This window comes from Pan paniscus, chromosome 4 (genome assembly GCF_029289425.2).
Source record: "Pan paniscus chromosome 4, NHGRI_mPanPan1-v2.0_pri, whole genome shotgun sequence".
In the NCBI taxonomy this organism is placed as follows: domain Eukaryota; kingdom Metazoa; phylum Chordata; class Mammalia; order Primates; family Hominidae; genus Pan; species Pan paniscus.
The window spans coordinates 7103670-7122624 of record NC_073253.2 but is presented as its reverse complement, the minus strand read 5'-3'; the positions used below and the strand labels follow the sequence as shown (position 1 = coordinate 7122624).

The window sequence follows — 18955 nt, the reverse complement described above, 5'->3', positions numbered from 1 at the left end:
AAACTTAAAATAAATGAATAATGTTATGTGAAACAGGGGTCCTCAACCTCAAGGCCACAGACCGGTACTGATTCATAGCCCGTTAGGAACTTGGCCACACAGAAGGAGGCGAGCAGCGGGTGAGCCAGCGAAGCTTCACCTGTATTCACAGCCGCTCCCTATCGCTTGCACGACCACCTGAGCTCCGCCTCCTGTCAGGTCAGTGGTGACATTAGATTCTCATAGAAGCGTGAACCCTCTTGTGAACTGGTCATGCAAGGGATCTAGGTTGCATGCTCCTTATGAGAATCTTATGCCTGATGATTTTCTGAGGTGGAGCTGAGACAGTAATGCTAGTGTGGGGAGTGGCTGAAAATACACATTAACAGTAGCAAGAGGTTTGATTGCACAAAGACCCTAACAAATCAATTGCTTGCAGACTCATATCAAAACCCTATCAGACGGTGGCAAGCGACAATTAAGCTGCATCTGGTGGAAGGCTTTCTGGTGGCCAGTGAGTTGATGTACTTCAATCGTACAGTTGCATCTGATGGCAGGCTTTAAGTCAGAATCTGACATTTAATTTAATCCACGCATGGCCTACCATTATTTTATTTACCACTTCTGTCCACGCCTCTTTCCTGCACTGGACAATTGTCTCAGTAACAGTTTCGGTAAGCCCACAAGCTAACCCTAGCCAAAATCAGTAAAAAACAAATGTCACTGGAAAGCTTATTTGAAAAGGGGGAAAGACCCAATCATGAGACAGCAGAACACCCTAAGACTGACAACATAAAGCAAGCTGCATTTAGAAGAAAAGACCAAGAGTCCTATTTAAATTACAGGTTAATTGCAACAGGTGATTCGCATTTTCCAAGCCCACTCTGTATACTATGTGGTGACTCTCCAATGAAGCCGTGAAACCTTTAAAATTGCTTCACCACATGGATACCAAGCACTCTGCATTAAAAGATATGCCTTTGGAGTTTTTCAAAGGAAAAAACATGAACATGAAGAACAGAAGCAATTAGTGAAGGCCACCCCTTCATCAAATGTGTCTGCACTGAGAACATCATTCTTGGTGGCTAACTGCATTACTAAAGCTAAGAAGCCCTTTACTATTGGTGAAGAGTTCATCCTGCCTGCTGCTAAGGACAATTGTCGTGAACTTTTAGAAGAGGTGGCAGTTTGAAAGGTGGCACATGTTCCTCTTTCGGCTAGCACCGTAACCAGAGTAATTGATGAAATATCAGGGGATACTGAGGCGCAATTGTCAGAGGAGATTAATGAGTCACTTTGGTACACAATTCAGGTTAACAAGTCTACCAATGTTGACAACAAGGCAACAATGCTTGTTTCTGTGAGATATATCTTCAGGAGGATGTGCATGAAGACATGTTAGGTGTATTTTTGCTGTCAACAAACACCACAGCTACAGAACGACTCAAATCTTCAAATGATTACGTATCAGGAAACTGAACTGGCCATTTTGTGTCAGTGTATGCACAGACAGAGTGGCTGCCATGACTGAATGGCTTTCTGGTTTCACTACTTGGGTCAAAGAGGTCACTTCTCAATGTGAGTCTCTGCGGTGTCATCCATAGAGAAATTCTGCATAGTCAAAATATGTCACCTGCACTTAACAAAGTTTTGCAGCATATAATTAAAGTTATCAACTGCATTAAAGTACATGCCCTTAAATCATGTCTGTATGTGCAGCTCTGTGAGGAGATGGATGCAGGGCACACACGTCTTCTCTGATACACGTGTGCTTAGAATGACATGCGTGTGATAGGATGAGATGGCTTCTCTGATACACAGAAGTGAGGTGACTTTCTAAAGGTAGAACACTGGCCAGAGTTTTTGAGTTATGAGAGCCCCTCCAGAGATTTCTTTTAAAACAGCAGTCACCACTGGCAGCACATTTCAGTGACACAGCATGGGCTGCAAACGTTGCTTACTTGTGTGACACATTCAACCTACTCCACAAACTTAATCTGTCACTTCAGGGGAGAACGGCAACTGTGTTCAAGTCGGCAGATAGTCAGTAGATTAAGCAGCTGCATTCAAAGCCAAACTGGAATTATGGGGGCGACAAGTGAACACTGGGATTACTGACATGTTTCAAACATTAGCAGAGATTGTGAAAGAGACGGAGCCAGGGCCTTCTTTCCCCCAGCTGGTGCATGATCACCTACCTCAGCTTTCAGTAGAGCTTGAGCGTTACTTCCCAATCACAAAATACCCCCGAACTGAGAAGGAATGGATCTGCGACGCATTTATGAATCAGCCAGGTGAACTGACTTTGTCCGTGCTAGAAGAGGATCACCATCATTTTGCTTGAGATTGCAAATGATGTGGCCTTGGAAGTATGTTTGAGACAACTTCAAACCTCCATACATTCTGGATTGTTAAAGAATATCCTGAGATTGCCACAAAAGCACTGAAAAGCCTGCTTCCATTTTCAAGGTCCTATCTTAGTGAAGCAGGGTTGTCTGCAGTGACAGCAACCAAAATGAGATTAGAGTTGAGTGGACATAAAGCAACACACTTCAGGGTCACTGTCTCCATCACCCCCAGATGGGACCATCTAGTTGCAGGAAAACAAGCTCAAGGCTCCCACTGATTCTTCATGATGGTGAGTGGTATAATTATTTCATTATATATTACAATGTAATCATAATAGAAATAAAGTCCATAATAAATGTAATACACTTGAATCATCCCAAAACCATCCCCCAGCCCTCTCGGTCTATGGAAAAATCGTCTTCCACAAAACCAGTCCCTGGTACCAAAAGGGTTAGGGATGGGACCACCGATATAAAACATAAAACTCAAATTTAACGTTCCTGGATTTGTGCACTCATACACACTTTCATACTCATACACACCCGCCCACACACGCACTCTTACATGGACTCACACACAGTTACACATAAACACATGCATACACACCCTCTTGCACACTCACACAACTCTCACATACACACTTAGCCACATTCACATACTCATACACACTCAAACACATATGCACATACACGAATAGACACACTCACCCCTCTCTCATATACACAGCTACCCACACTTGGATACTCACACATGCACACACTCACACCCATTCACACACTCTCTCAAGCACTCACACTCACACACAGTCACATACTAATAAGCATGTACACACATGTGCACACACTCTCACACCCATGCTGTCTCACACATATGCTCTTCCACTCACAGTCATACATGAATAAACATGTACACACACTCATGCATGCACACACACACTTTCATACACTCACCCACAGTCACATAATAAACATGTACACACATGCACACACTCTCACACCCATGCTCTCTCACACACTCACATGCACTCACAGTTACACATGAATAAACGTACACACATGCACACATGCACACACACTTTCATGCACTCACGTGCACTCATACACTCATACGTTCACACACATGCACAGTCACACATATTCACACACTCACTGAGAAAAGAACAAACAAAAGCTCAGTAGGGTCTTTGTAAACATTTTTCCTCCTCGTTTTGAAACTTTTGTGCAATTTGTATATTTTAAAAGTAAATTTCATTTCTGCCTTATATACCATCGTAATTTCTGTCTCTCAAAAGCTTTAGTTTCTGCCGTATTAACAGAAGGTCTAACCCATTTGTCCACCCAGATCACCTAGCTGCAGTCCAGTGGTGAAGGCCGGCAGCCTGGGGGACAAAGTGTCCCCAAGACATCTCCACTGTGATGAGGGCATCACCGCACTGTGCCCTCCCCTATGATGCTGAGCCTGGACCTGGGGGCCGCCCACACTGAGTTGAAGGCTCAAAGACGAACCTCTTCTTGACAATGAGCAGTTCAACCCTTCATGAGCACAAGAGTCCAATCTTCCATTGTAAGTTATTTTCTTCTTATTTGAGCCACTTAGCTAGAGTCAAGGGAAGTAAAATAGTGCCCAGGTAAATAGAGACTATGAGTTCTCTAAGAAACAGTGGGTTTATCCCATTTGTTCTAAGAAGCTCCGGGGCGGGGCAGAGAGCCCATGGCAGGGGATGAGTCAGCAAAACCCTTGAACTATGTATGCAGTGTGTGATTAATGAACAGCCTTAAAGAGTGTGGCTGAAAAGCTTAGTTTTAATTAAGGCGCAGTTTAGAAAGGAGTAAGATTTCCTACAAGAGGAGTGCCATGATTTTAACAGGGAGGAAGAAAGAAAGAGGGAGAGGGGGAGGGAGGGAAGGATAAGCCCTTTTGCATAAAGACAATTCCAGGGGATTCTGAAAAGAGAATATGTTCATGGCAACCTAGGTGTGGGGGAAGAAAAGCTAGGACCCCATCAAGACTCCACATTTTTTAGCATAAGAACCTACCTTAGAACACAGTGAGAGACTGCCACGTGCTCCAGTTATCTCTGAACAATGTGACTTCTGCACCTGTCTGCTCTGACTTTTGTGCATGCAGTTCTTTGTAGACAGTGGTTTCCTCACAGGAAGCCCAGTCTCTCTCATCACAGGTGCCGTGCCTACCTCCTGCAGTCAGGGCTTACTACCTCTTCTGGGGCCATGTCTCCATCAAAGACCCTGCCCAGGTAAGTCTGCTAGTACATTGGGGCCCACCGAAAGGGGCACTGGAAGCATAAGAGCCATTTCATGAGGTTTAAATGGAGGCCCAGGAATTACAGCTCCTGCCATGTCAGGCAGCTCTCATCGCAGAAGTGATGCGACAAGGAGAGCTGGTCTGTTTCCCCAAATCAGGCATTTGAAGCCTCAATCCAGACTGTCCTATACAATCCTGTTGATTATTCCAGTTGAGGTACACATACTGTTTAGCTCTTTAAAAAATGATATTCTGTGGCATAATTTAAGGTAAAATACAGCAAACACTCTACATTAGGTATGAAGTTAATGGTCATGGTGGGGAAAGCAAAACTTCTCCACTCGAGTCTACTGTAGACCACAAATGTCCAAAATACTTAAGGCATAATGGAGCCCTCTAACTTCCATTGGTTTTTTTCCTTAAAACTGTTAATCAAAAAAAAATTTTCAAAACGTGCTATAAATAAGATGCAACATAAACTCATTGGAAGGAACTAAAACACTGATAGGCCAAAGGTTTCTCCCAGCCCTGGAAAATGAGGAAGTCTGTCCGATGGGTGACCTCTGCAAAGCCAGGGATCCCTATACCCTGGCTGAGGGTCCTGAGAGTACCAGGAGCCCCTCTGGACCCTGGGCCAGCTCTCCTGGCAGCCCTCACTGAAACACAAGAGGCTCAGTGCTGGGTCAGCCTCAGGGATCCTCTTCAGCCAGCCCCAGGGCAGAGCCCCCTCATCAATGCCTGCAAGGCTGTGGCACCACAACCAGGATCAGGGCTTGATGGGAATAACCCTGTGGAAATAAAAGCAGCCATCTGACCCCTGCACCCACGGGCTATGAGCAGGCAACTGGCAGCCTCCTAATCTACAACATAAATACAGCAACAATAGCAACAAAGTGTGTGGGCACACGTACCTTGTGTCTAATTTAGGACAATCTTGCTATGATCACAGAAATCAGAAACTTAGCACACCTATGGCAGCCTCTCTTGGCACTGCCAGACAAAAATAAGAGGACAGCGGGCTGCCTGGTTGATGCAGGAGGGGAAATAAACAGCCCAGGATTGGCTGGTGATCCGTCAGCAGAACTGGGTCAGCTCAGCTCATGCGAAAACGCGGTGCCAGCCTCACTGCTAGACAAAGAGCAGAGCCTCAAAGTGGAGCAGGCCCCCAGGTGGCCTCAGCTGTCCAGCCAAGGTCAGAGGGGCTGGGCAGAAGAGGCGGCTGCTGGCCAGGCGGGATTAGCTGCTGGCCCAGGCAGCAGCAGAGATCAAGCATGGGTGTAGAGAGGTACGTTTCCAGCACGCAGCCTTCTGGAGCCAAGATGTTCTCCCGACACCACTGCTGCCCGCAGTGCATCCACAATTTGGTTTCCAATTTTTCTGTACAACAAAATAAAGCTTTAAAAAAAAACACACACACAGCCCTTTGTGCTAGATTCTGTTTAAGCTACTTGAGCACTGAAAGGATGATGAACTTTCAGCACTTTTCAATCCAAGCAGAGCCAGAGAGCAGCCACACACACCCACACACACACACATTCATACATGTGCACACACACATTCATACATGTGCACACACACCCATACATGTGCACACACGCACATCCATACACGTGCGCACACACATTCATACATGTGCACACACGCACGCATATGCATCACTCACACATGCACACGCTCACACACGTAGACACACATGCATGTACTCACACTCATACACATGCACACATACATGCTTACACAAATTCACATACTACTCACACAAGTACCCATATATACATGTACTTACATTCTTACACACATGCACACAGACACACACACACGCCAGTCCTTCCTAAGTGCCAGGCCATCAGGAGAAGCGGGAGGGAAGGCCTGCTGGTGTCTTTGTGGTTCTAGACAAAAGTGAACCCAAAGTGAGCTTCCATCCCAGTTGTTCCCGGTGATTCTGCCCGGCTCACTGCCCGGGGTCCCCGGCTCCCTTCTCTGCAGGCCCCTGCCTCTCCCCTGCACTCCTGGCTACGATTCCATGAACGTCCCATGTTTTCTCTTCAGGCCTGTGCCTGGATCACGCCTGGGGGCTGGGGGCTTCTGAGAAGGCCTTGATGACCCCTGCTCCTGTGTTCATGCCCTGGTGTAAGCCCCTCCCTGTGAGGGTCTCAAGGCTGGACCTAGAGACTTGCCTTTGAAATACAGAATAGGCAGTCATGGTGAGACGCCCCTCCAAGGCTCAGCTCGCTCTGACCCTTCCTTCAGCTCGCTTCCATGAATCCTGCAGCTCACTTCCATGAATCCTGCTGCCACATGGTAAGCTGCTCTTCAAAGAGGCCCAGGTGGCAAGAACCTGAGGATGGCTTCTGACTAATGCCCACAAGGAAATAAATCTTGCCAACCACCACACCAATGAGCTCGGAAGAGTCATCCCCTGGGGGGCCCTGAGATGCCAGCAACCCCTGCTGACACCTTGCTTGGAACCTGTGGGACACCCTGAGCTCAACTGCTTAGCTAAGTTGTGTTCTACAATCAAGAGTAACCCCTGGGTTCCTGACCCATAGAAACTGTGAGATAAGAAATATCTGTGGCCTTAAATTGCTAAGTTTTGCAGTAGTTGGTTATACAGCAATAAATAATGAATACTCTCTTATCACACAGTATCCAGTACATGCTTTCTTCCATTGCAGGACTCCTGCCAGTACAGCCTGCAGCCCAGGCTCGCTGTTCCCTCCTCTGGGACGTGTCACATTCGAGACATGGGTGGTGTCTCTTGTGCCATCCTGGCACCCGGGCTGTGCTTCTGCAGTGCTCCTCACACCAAAGCTGCCTGTTAATTGCCTGCTCTCAGGGCACAAGGGCTTCAGAAATGGGTTTCTTCCCCATTGCTTCTTGCTCTCCAGTTCTCTGCACCAATCCAAATAGTAAAAAAAAAAAAAAGCATATGCAGGGCAGTTTTCCTCTATGGCTACCCACTCCTGGTCTATCCAGGCCCTCAGCCGGTTGGATGGTGCCCGCCCACACAGGGTGAGGGCAGATCTTCCTTCCTCAGTCCACTGATTCAAATGCCAGCCTCTTCCAGAAGCACCCCACAGACACACCCAGGAATAACACCCTACCCGCTATCTGGGTATCCTTTAACCCAGTCAAACTCACACCTGAACTTAACCATCACACCCAGTCTTCGTTGCCCAGGGCTGCCATAACAAACTCAGAGTTCAACAATCTAGGTGCTTTTAAAAATAGAAATTCATTCTCCTGCAATCTGGAGGCCAGAAGTCCAAAATGGCAGTGTCAGCAGGGCAGTGCTCCCTCTGAAGGGTCTAGGAAGGTCCTTCCTCACCTCTTCCTTGGGTCCTGGCATAGCTGGCAATCCCCAGTGTTCCAGGGCTTGTGGCTGCATCACTGCAGGATCTACTTGCATCTTCATACAGCCTTCTCCCCTGTGTCTCTGTGTCCAAATTTCCCTCTTTTTATAAGACACCAGTCATGGCATTAGGGCTCACTCCTATGTAGTATGGCCTCACCTTCACTTGGTTACATCTGCAAAGACCCCATTTCCAAATAGGCCACGCTCACAGGTTCTGAGGGTTAGGACTTTAACATATACTTTTGGGGAACACAACTCGATCTGCAACAGACATGGAGTAAAGAAGTGTAAACATCTGTTTCTTCTCTTCTTTAGCCCTTCGTCCTATTTGGAGAAGCATTTGGGGTGGTGTGACTTGGGGAGATACAGATGCCTTATTCTTGGCACGACTATGAATGTATAGTTTAGGGGGTCAGGGCGTTACCCAGAAAATGAGGAAGGCAGCCAACTCAGGAGAACTATGCTCTCAGATAAAAGAGTTCAAGGGACCTTGAAGTTTCCTTCCTGTCTGGTCTTGGAGCTAAGTCAGTCAAAATTTAGGGACTAAAGCCTTGCTCAGTGATGGGACTGGGTCTTTATTTCTATGCACTGGGACCTGGGCCAGCTTGACCCAGCCAGGATGTGATTCTCTTACACCAGCACCCTGCATCTGCATCTGCTGACACCTACATGCCACAAACACACCCATTAACTGGAGGTAAGAAGACAAGGCCCCCCAGTGCTTCTAAGACACTACCACAAATGGGGTGGATTGAGGAGGGAAGGAGGGATTGGGTTTACAGAAGCTTCCCTCAACACATTCCATTCTTTATGGAAAAAGACACAATTTCTGTTTCCAAAAACCTAAGTTGCTGAATAGTAGACATCAACAATCTGTCTTCTGGGTTCAGAGTTCTTTGTATGTTGCTTTCATATCCATGCATAATTACAAATTTAGCAAAATTCACAGACAGTAGTCAAAGTGTGGTAGCGCCATAAAGTTCTAGAATAGTGAACTGATGATCATCTGCCTTAACATGGTCCTTCCCCAAACTCCCTGCTTCTTCCAGGTCTTATACAAGTTGCAAGGCCACAACTAAGTTCCATTTTCCTCCAACGTTTTCCCAGATTCCAAGCCATATTCAGCTCTCTCTTCTATACACTCTTCCGCAAAAGAGAAGTTGCCATTGGTCATGCATTGTTGATAGTGGTTTTGTTTGAATAGCCTCAAATCTCCTCAAAAAGAGAGAAATTCATATTTTACGTTTACTTGTATGACTCATGGTACTGAGTACCAGTAATTGGTTAATACACCCTTATTAAATGAATGAACAACAGCCCATTTCAAAAAGAAAGAAACTGGGAATCGTGTGGGAGGAGTTCAGTCTAGAAAGGAATAGGAACAGATTCTGAGCAGCTGCACTGCTGGCCCTAAAGTGGAAAAAATAGGAAGGGTCCACTTACCCTGGAGTATGACCAAGATAGAGTGTGAGTCTACTGTTAAGAACTACAAGTACAAAGAATATGATATGCATATGTGCCGTATCTGTTATTCATCAAAACCCAAGCTGGATTATCTCATTAGAACACTCTTCATGAGATGCGAGAAGCATTACCCAATTTCAAAGATTTGTGATCATGTGCCTTAAACGTTGTTAACGAGAATTCCAAACTTAACATATTGAGAATAAAAAGTTGAGTTTCTTATCAAACTGATAAAGTACAATCTGTTTTTATTATATTCAAACACACAGAGAGAGACAATCAATATGTAAATAATATTTGGTTCTGTGAAGGTAAAGGATTTTGTGCAAGACGTGTTCCTGGAAAGCATGTACTACCAAGAATAATGTGTTTGTTTTATAAAACTGATTTCATAAATACTTATTATTGGGAGGTTTATGTTAAGTATAATTGACTACAGTTCAACCAAATTATTATGCAAGTGAAAGGTTAGAGCACTAAAATTCATAATATGAAGAGAGAAAAACTATTTCAACTCAATTATTCAATAACTAACTAAGCATTTCTAGATTCTCTTCTCTGTTATTCAACCTCTCTTTTGCCTACTTCATTTCTCTGCCAAAATCACTATCAGACGTGGTAGTAAAGAGGAAAGCAAAGAATCAAAATTCAATTAAGGTCCTTTAAGATACAACTGTCCTGTAAATGGGGCTTTGGGAGAACAAACAGTGAAGACAGCGGTTTAAACTGTGTTTATAAATGTGTTAGTTGCAAACCTTTATCACTCCTAAATCCTGGCTTACACAAATGTTGTTTTCCAAGCCTACTGGAAGAAGAAAATATTTTTATGCAAAGAAGTCGGCCTCACACTTTGTTCATTCCCATCAAAAAATAAGAAAGCTTGATCCCAGGAGATATAACAGACAAACAAATTAGACTGCAGGAAGCAAAAATATAAATTCTAAGTGACAAAAAAAAATCCAGATTATGGAACAAGTAGCTAGAAAAAAACCTCTGCAATTTATTTCACAAGAGCTTATCTTCTCAACACATAATGAGCTCTAACAAATCTTTAAGGAAAGGGTCAAAAATGCAATAGAAAAAAATGGGGAACAGATACAAGAGAGTTTATGGAACAAGAAATACAAATGAAACATATAAAAATATTCTCAAATCCATTTTTCCATTTCTTACTCAAAACATGGAATCATTCTGGACTCCTCCCTTACTTTCTCCTCCCTAACATGTCCAAGACCTTCTCAGCTTCATCTTCTAAAAGGACCATATCAACCTCTTGTTTGGATTACTGCAATTCCTAACTGAGCTCCCTGCTTCCATGCTGTTCCCTTCTACGGTCCTTTACAGGGCACCCTGAGTGACCCTTCTAAGAACATAACCTTACATTGGTTTCCTTTTGCAGAGTCAAAGCCAGAGCCCAGTGGCATAAAGGCCCCAACACATCAGCGCCCTGTGGCCTCTCTGACCTCCTCCTGCTCCTCCTCACTCCCCTACTCTAACATTCCCAGTTCCCTTGTTCTCTTTCAAACATAATGTGGAGGATGACATTTCCCAAAGATGACAGCAACAATATTCCCCTGTGATGGTTCGTTTTAAGTGTTCACTTGGTTAGGCCACAGCACCCAAATATTTGGTCAAGTGCCAGTCTAAATGTTGCCATGAAAGTATTTTTTAGACATGAACATTGAAATCAACAAACTTTGGATTAGCAGACTGCTTTCCATAATGTGAGGCAGCCTCATTCCATCAGTTAAAAGCCTTAAGAGCAAAGACTGAGGTCACCTAATGGAGAAGGAATTCTGCCTCCAGACTGCTTCAGATTGGAATTGCAGCATCAACTCTTCCCTGGGGCTCCAGCCTGCCTTGCAGGTTTTGAACTTGCCAGCCCCCACAATCCTGTTGGTCAATTCCTTAAAATAAATAAATAAATTCCTATCTCATATATACATATATATAAGTTTAACACTTTTGTGTGTGTGTGTGTGTGTGTGTGTGTGTGTGTATACAATAGGTTCCGTTTTTCAGGTAAACCCTAACACATCTCCCAATAATATGACCTTGTCATTACCCTGATAAAAGAGGTAGAGTCTATGCCACCCCCCTGGGCATGTTCCTGTGTCAATCTAGGAACATTTTCCATCAGAATGTTTTTTGTCAGAAGCTAGCCAGCCTGCAAGGAGTGATCCAGTGTCATGGAGAGACCACAGGTAGGTGCCCTGCTTAACCGTCCCAGCTGAGCCCAGCCTTCGAATCATCCCAGCCCGGGTGCCAGCATGTGATCAACAAAGCCTCTGGATGATTCCTGTGCCTGCCTTCAAGTCACCCGGATTCCCAGATTCCAAGATTCAAGTCTTCTCAGCTGAGGCCCCAAACATCAAGATGCTAGAAGAGCATCCCCACTAAGGCCTATCCAAATTCCTGGCCCACAGAATCCACAAGCATATGAAAATAATTGCTGCTTAACCTCTCAGTTTCAGGTTGTTTGTTATGCACTATTGATGAGCAGCATGAATGCTGAGCAAGTCCCTTAGAATATGACTCTTCACTGCCTGTGCGCTTGCTGCTCTGTCTTTGTGGATCTCCTCCCTAGATTCCTTTGTGGTCTCTTTTTCACCCTGGTCTTCTTCACTCTGTGCAAACATCAACTACTCCAGGAGGCCTCCTTCTCCCCCATGGAAAATACAACCCTCCACCTGCACTCTTTAACCCCCTTCCCTGGTTTATTTTTCTTAGGAGAACTTATCACCATCATATAGGCTGTCTATTTCACCTATTTGCTTTTCCTTTCCCTGTCTCCTCTGAGTGTAAGCTGGATGAGAATAGGAGATTTGGGGTTTGCTCTGTTCAGGATTGCATCACTAGCACCTGGAGCGGAGCCCAGAGCACAGTCAGTGCTCAACTAATTACAGCAGAATGAATACACGAATGAATGAAGAAACTGCACACATAAAACAGCTGCAAATTAAAACTCCAGTGACATAAAATTTTTTACCTATCAGATCACAAAACTTGCACACGTGGGTAATGCATTGTGCTGGTGAGCATGTGGGGAGACAGGCTTTGCCACATTTTTCTGGCGAGAATATTAACTGGGGAAAATTATTCAAAGAATGATTGGACAGTGGAATTCAAAATTTTAAGTGCACATAAACATTGACCTAGCAAATCAGTTTCTAAGAACATATCCTACAGACATACTCATACATATGTACAGCAGTGTATCTGTAAGAATATTCAGGGCAGCACTTGTTTGTATGAGCAAAAGATTCAAATATCAAATGATCTTCAGTAATATAATTGTTAAATAAATATCAGAATATTACTGGTAAGAAACGTATGCCACTGTAAAAGAGAATGTTGCAGTCCTATACTGAAATAGAACTTATATAGAATAAGCTCCAAAACATATTGTCAGGGAAGGAAGCAAGGTTCAGAACAGTATGTATGCTGTGTCACCGATTTAGCTATAAGAGGTGGAATGTCTCCAGAAGGATGTAACAGACAAAAGCGAATAACGGATTGCCTCTGGGGATATGAACTCAGCAGCTGGCAGACAGGAAGGGAAGAAGACATTTTTCAGTATATTGACCAATTTATATTTTTAGAATGTTGTATTATGTGCATTTAGTTACCACTGAAGGAAAATATCCATTTAAGAAAAGATAATATGCCAGATATATTTCCTCTTTAATTTCTTCCAGAAAGAGTGGTCATGGGTCCATGCTTCCCTTCTGCCTGCCTTGGTGACAGACTGAGCACAGTGCCCAACGTCCTGTGTTCAACTGAGGGAGAGAGACATTTGGTTTTTTCTCCAGAGAGAGACCCACGAAGACTTATCCATAAATCCTCACAGCCATCCCAACCAATGCCAAGGAGTTAGCAATCCATGAAATAAGCAATAAATGCTTTAGTAAAAGTTGTAGCAATAGGTGTAGCTCACAAGACTGCTTTCAATATAAAAAATGGGGTAATCTGCTGCTTATGTTTTCACAGCATGATAACTTGTGGGTCATTTCACCTGCTGATGGTTACTTTAAATAAATAGAAATGGGGCAGTGAGAAGCACGAACCAGAATTTACTTTCATCTATATTCCCTTTGGGGGCTTTCTTCATCAACATTGTTAAGCCAAATAAAATAAAGAAACATTTAAAATGCATTACATTCAAGGCTTTTTGGTCTACAAAATTGAGTAAACAGTATTTAAGAGCAAAGATATTAACTCTAAAAAGGAAGCATGATACATTACTTAGTAACAATGACTATTATGTATTTATCTTTCATGGAAATCTTCAAGGGTTAAGACACATAATAAGTGTCATTCATGCAACTGTTTTCAACCAATGTCTAAACTACGTTATTAGGCTAAAAAAAAAAAATCTGTAATGAAAGAACTCCAAAAAGAGTCATCTTCCAGGAAGGAGTCTCCATTTTCTTCAGAGTAAACATCACCCAAATGACGCTGTACCACAGACATCCCTGGTCCTCCAGCAGGTCACAACCCAGAAAGGGAGGGAAACTCTAGACAGATGACTCCAGCGCACACTCAGGGTACACAAGGTGAGGGGTAGAAGCAGCTTGGAAGGAGGCCGCCCAGTCAGCCTCTGTGGAAACTCAGCCTTTAACTTGTGCCTGGAAGGAGGAGGAGACGGAGAAGGAAATACCCTTCTGGGAGGGAGGAGCGTGCAGGATGAACGAAGGCAGCACAGCTAACCTCTAACGCTCCTAAATGCCAACCCCAGGAAGTTGCATGAGAATGAAAAATCATCTTCTGCCTGTAACGAGTTGAATGCCACCCCCAGAAAAGATAGTTCCAAGTCCTAAACCCCATATCTAATGATATGACCTTATTTAGATATAGGGTCTTTGCAGATGTAATTAAATTAAGGATATCGGGATGAGATCATCCTGGATTTAGGGTTCACCCTAAATGACCTGTGTCCTTATAAGAAAAAGAAGAGGAGATTCAACACAGAGACACAGGGGAAAGCCCACATGAACACAGAGGCAGAAATTGGAGGGACGCAGCCAAGAACCAGGGACTGTGGAGGACGGCCGGCAGCCACCAGGAGTTGAGAGAGGGGACTGGGACAGATTACTCACTCAGAACTTCTGGAAGGAACCAACTTCTAGACTCCAGAGCTGTGAAAGAACAAGTTTCTATTGTTTTAAGCCACCAAGATCATGCTAATTAGTTATGGCAGCACAGGAAACTGAGAGACTGCCTTTTATGCTGACCTTGATGTTGTAAGTGTCTCCCACAGGGCCTGCACCTAGAAGATGCTCAGGAGATGTTGAATAAATGACTGCAACGTGTAGAAGCAAATGGGCGGCAACTGGGAAGAGACAGGTCAAGGCCAGGTCATGCCAGATTCCAATGACATTCCCTGAGCTCATTCTGCAAGGCTTGGATTAAGGAATTGTAAGGGGATGAAAAATGCATCAGGCTAGTGGGAAGACATTACAACAATGAGTAAGCTGGTAAAGGCAGGAGGTCCTGGCAGACGCCTATGACAGATGGGAGGAAACTTGAGTCAGGCAGTGGCAGCAGGCATGGATACCGGAGCCCCTAAAAATAAAGCTGACCGTCTGGACCAGGCTGGACGATGAAGAGGGAGGACCTGTCCACAGAGGACTGAAGGGTTTGGACGGATCGAACGCATCCGTCGAAAACGGAAAGGAGAATATTGCAGTTCAAGACAGGTCTCAGGCCAGGTTTCCCAGAAAACAGAACCTGAGGCCAAACTAAAGGGCTACTGGATCTGAGGAGCTGCGATTCCAGGGTGGAGAGAAGACGGAGAAGGGAGGAGAGGCAGGGAGAGAGGGAAAGCCAGTCCAAGATGGTGCAGGGCTGTGCTGCCGCTGTTTCACAGAGAACAGGGCACAGGACCTCGCTGCACTTTGCCACACGGAGGGACAGAGCCGGTGCCTCGGGACAGTCCCCTGGAGCCAGGAGGAGAGAGGAAGTGTGGTGTGCACTCCCCCTCTCCTGTCTCACACTGGTAGAGTGTGTCCCATGGACCATAGCTTCCACATGCTAAGCTGTGCTACCGGTCCCCTCCTGGCAGCTGCTGCAAGTATCAGGTCCTGTGTCCAGGACTTCCTCAGGGTCAGGAAGTGGCAGTTGGAGCCAGCACTGCCCCAGGACAGGAAGGTGATGCACACGCCCACCCTGGCGGAGGCCAAGGAAGGGGCAGGGCCTACAGAAGAGCAGTGGCAGCTGTCGTGGTGGCCAAGATCAGGCTGTTCCATGAGCAACGACCAGGGCCCAGGACACTGGGAGGCCAGGGGAATTTGAGAAGTTGGCTATGTAGTCCCAGATCCAAAATGCAATGTGATTCTGGCAGGTCTCGCTCATCTATGCATTTTTAAATCTTCCCGGCTCTATGAGTAACTCGATGGTTAATATTGTTTGACTGGATAAATTTCTAACAAAAACAAATTTTATCATTGGAGAGGAAAGTCAGAACTCAATCTCAAGTCCACTAACAGGACTGTGTAACCATTTTCATGTATATCATGATTTACTATAGCACTAACTATGGACCTGTCTCTTATGGGTGTTACAAATATCAACTTGTTTAACAACCATCACAAGAGCCAGCCCGTGTGGTCCCATTCGGGCTGCAAAGCCCATTGCCCCACCCTGCTATGCTGTCTCTTTGCTTGTTGAACTTTTCGCTGATGGAACATTTGTATCATCTTAGCTTTCCGTGGGAAAAAGAAGTGCATGCCTCATGGTGGGCCCCCATTTCCACCTGAGACAAAGGCGTTCTGATCACGTTTCTCTCCTCTTGCCATTAACCAGGGACCAGAGAATTTGTTTTGTCTCAGACCTTGAAAACTTTAAGATCAATTAAACAACCAGTGGGTTTGGAAGCATGACAGGTGAGTTCAGCTTCTGAACGATGTTTCAGGCTGAACTTGAACAAATGTCCCCAACACAGCTTGGAACTGTCCACAGCAATTCTGAGCCACGATCTTCACGGTTGAGATGTGGACTCTGCAGTCAGACCAACTGATTGAATGTCAGCTCTGCTCCTTGCCCTGCACCACCGGACAAGTAAGCAACCTCTCCACGTCTCAGGTGTGGAATCTACAAAATGCAGTGCTAAATGTAGATACCGCTCATAATGACCGAGCACCAAGTGGGTTAAAACATAAAATGCCCAGAATGTTTAGTACACAGTTTGGCTCTTACAATAAACACCTGCTGCATTGATACTATTAGGGTAGGAGGCGCCATCTAGGTAGGCTCTGAGGATGGGCTGTGCACATGCACATCCTGACACCTGCAGGCATTGAGATCCTTCCTCCCTCTCACGCCACATTATCGCTATATGCAGATGCAGTTCGTTTGGTCTCACAGCCATAGTTCACCACAACAAGAACTTAAATTCTGCCATTCCTGGAATTCCTATATATCTTTTAATTATTTTTTTTATTTGAGAATCTTATTTTGGTGGCCAGAATGGGCTTGACCACAGCAGAAGGATTAAGTCTAAAGAAAGCAAGGACACCCGCCCCCCCCGGCCCCCGCCACCTTCATTAATCATTCCTACACTCAGCCCCCAGCATCTCCATGCCTGAAATGCCAGTTGGAATTACCATTGCTTTCTTGGGTTGCCACTGCCAATAAAGTGATCGGCTCACCTCTGCTAAGCAGTTCTGTCTCCATACACAACTACATCCCCTGAAGCCCTTTGAGCCCTGATCAGCTGGGGTTTATATCAGTTACTAATGCAAACAAAATGTAAGTCAAGCAAGACAGAGTGCTGGAGCCCGGCAGGAGCCTGGTATCCTCTCGGCCATTGCTGCTGTCCTGCCAACAGCTGGTGTCTGCCTCGAGATGTTTTATGCTGCCATCAGCAGCAATTCCACCAGCTGGCATATTGACAAACTGATAAAACAGATCATATCAGTGGGAAGAGCTGGAACTTCCTCCAGTGCATTTAAGCTGATGTAGCCTGTTTGGGCTGTGCATATACTTGGCTCAAAAAAGAGAGGAACCACGTAAGACCACACATCTGCTGTGAAGGATGAATAGCTGAGAAAAGACTAAGGACTTGATGGCCTATACTCCCACGGGTCTGAGCAATGCATCCTATGAGGATCTTTTTGGAAATTTCTTTGTTCAAAGATTAGCAATATTAGGACCATTTATTCTCTTGCTGCACAAGGGGACTTCAGACAAAAGACCTGAAGAACACAGACAAAGAAATGGAAGCAGAGAGTGTGGGAGGATCTGCTGAGAGCTCAAACCAGGGTGTGGGCTAGAGACTGCGTCGGGGAACAGAAGGAGAAGAAACATCATCGGGGTCTTATCTTTTTTTTTTTTTTTGAGATGGAGTCTCACTCTTGTCACCCAGGCCATGGCTCACTGCAACCTCTGCCTCCTGGGTTCAAGCAATTCTCCTGCCCCAGTCTCCCGAGTGGCTGGGGTTACAGGCACCTGCCACCACTGCCCGACTAATTTTTTTTTTTTGTATTTTTAGTAGAGATGGGGTTTCACCATGTTGGTCAGGCTGCTCTCAAACTCCTGACCTCAGGTGATCCACCCACGTCAGCCTCCCAAAGTGCTTGGATTACAGGCATGAGCCATGGCGCCCAGCAGGGTCTTATCTTCCTGCAACCTTGAAGAACCCAAGCAGCAATGATGCACTTGGAGTGTGGAAAACATTCTTTTAAACTGCCTATCCTTTTAGGGAAGCAACAGTATTTATCTTTGGAGGAAATACTGAGCTCTTTGTTTGGGGGTAGGGTGGGGGTGGGGGAGGTTGTTGTTTCTTTCTTAGTCCAGGAAAACCCCAGTGGGCCTTTTTGCTTAAATCATTGCTATTAGCTAAATGTTTGTGTCCCACTCACCCTCCACCAAAAAAATATGTATGTTGAAGCCCAGTCCCCAAGGGGATGGTAGGAGGTGGAGCATCTGGCAGATGATTAGGTCATGAGTGTTGGAGCCCTCATGAATGGGATTAGTGCCCTTACAAAAAGACATGAGAGAGCTTGCTTTCTCCCTCTCTGCTCTCTGTAATGTGAAGACACAATGAGATGCTCACGTGCAAACAAGGAATTGGGCCTCCATTAAACATTGGATCTCCCAGGCCTTGATTTTGGTGTTCCTAGCCTTCAGAATTGTGGGAAATAAATGTTTATTCTTTAAGCCACCCAGTTTATGGAATTCTGTTATAGCAGCCAGAATGGAATAACATTGTAGTGGCCAATTCCAGAGCTTGTTCTGGAAGGAAGAGGCATAGTCAATAAGTCACCCTATATAAAAATGGACTAGGACATTTCTGCAGACATTGTTTGATGTTAAATATTTGAGTTCTGTTTGCTCCCTTTGGCTGGCAGAGGAAGAAAGCATGCTGTCTGTAAGAGGAAGGGTGCTGGCCAGGCATGGTGGCTCACGCCTGTAATCCCAGCACTTTGGGAGGCTGAGGCGGGCGGATCACGAGGTCAGGAGATCGAGACCATCCTGACTAACACAGTGAAACCCCATCTCTACTAAAAATACAAAAAAGTTAGCCGGGCGTGATGGTGGGTGCCT

The 18955-nt window shown here is 45.2% G+C and overlaps 1 long non-coding RNA gene across 1 annotated transcript in view; it reads right to left on the bottom strand.

Moving 5' to 3' along the window:
- Window positions 1-18955, bottom strand: part of LOC134730415 (uncharacterized) — a 45585-nt gene that overhangs the window by 16974 nt on the left and 9656 nt on the right. The window contains exon 2 of the long non-coding RNA XR_010112171.1: window positions 1941-2056. This is a non-coding gene — a long non-coding RNA (uncharacterized LOC134730415). The remainder of the gene's footprint in view (window positions 1-1940; window positions 2057-18955) is intronic.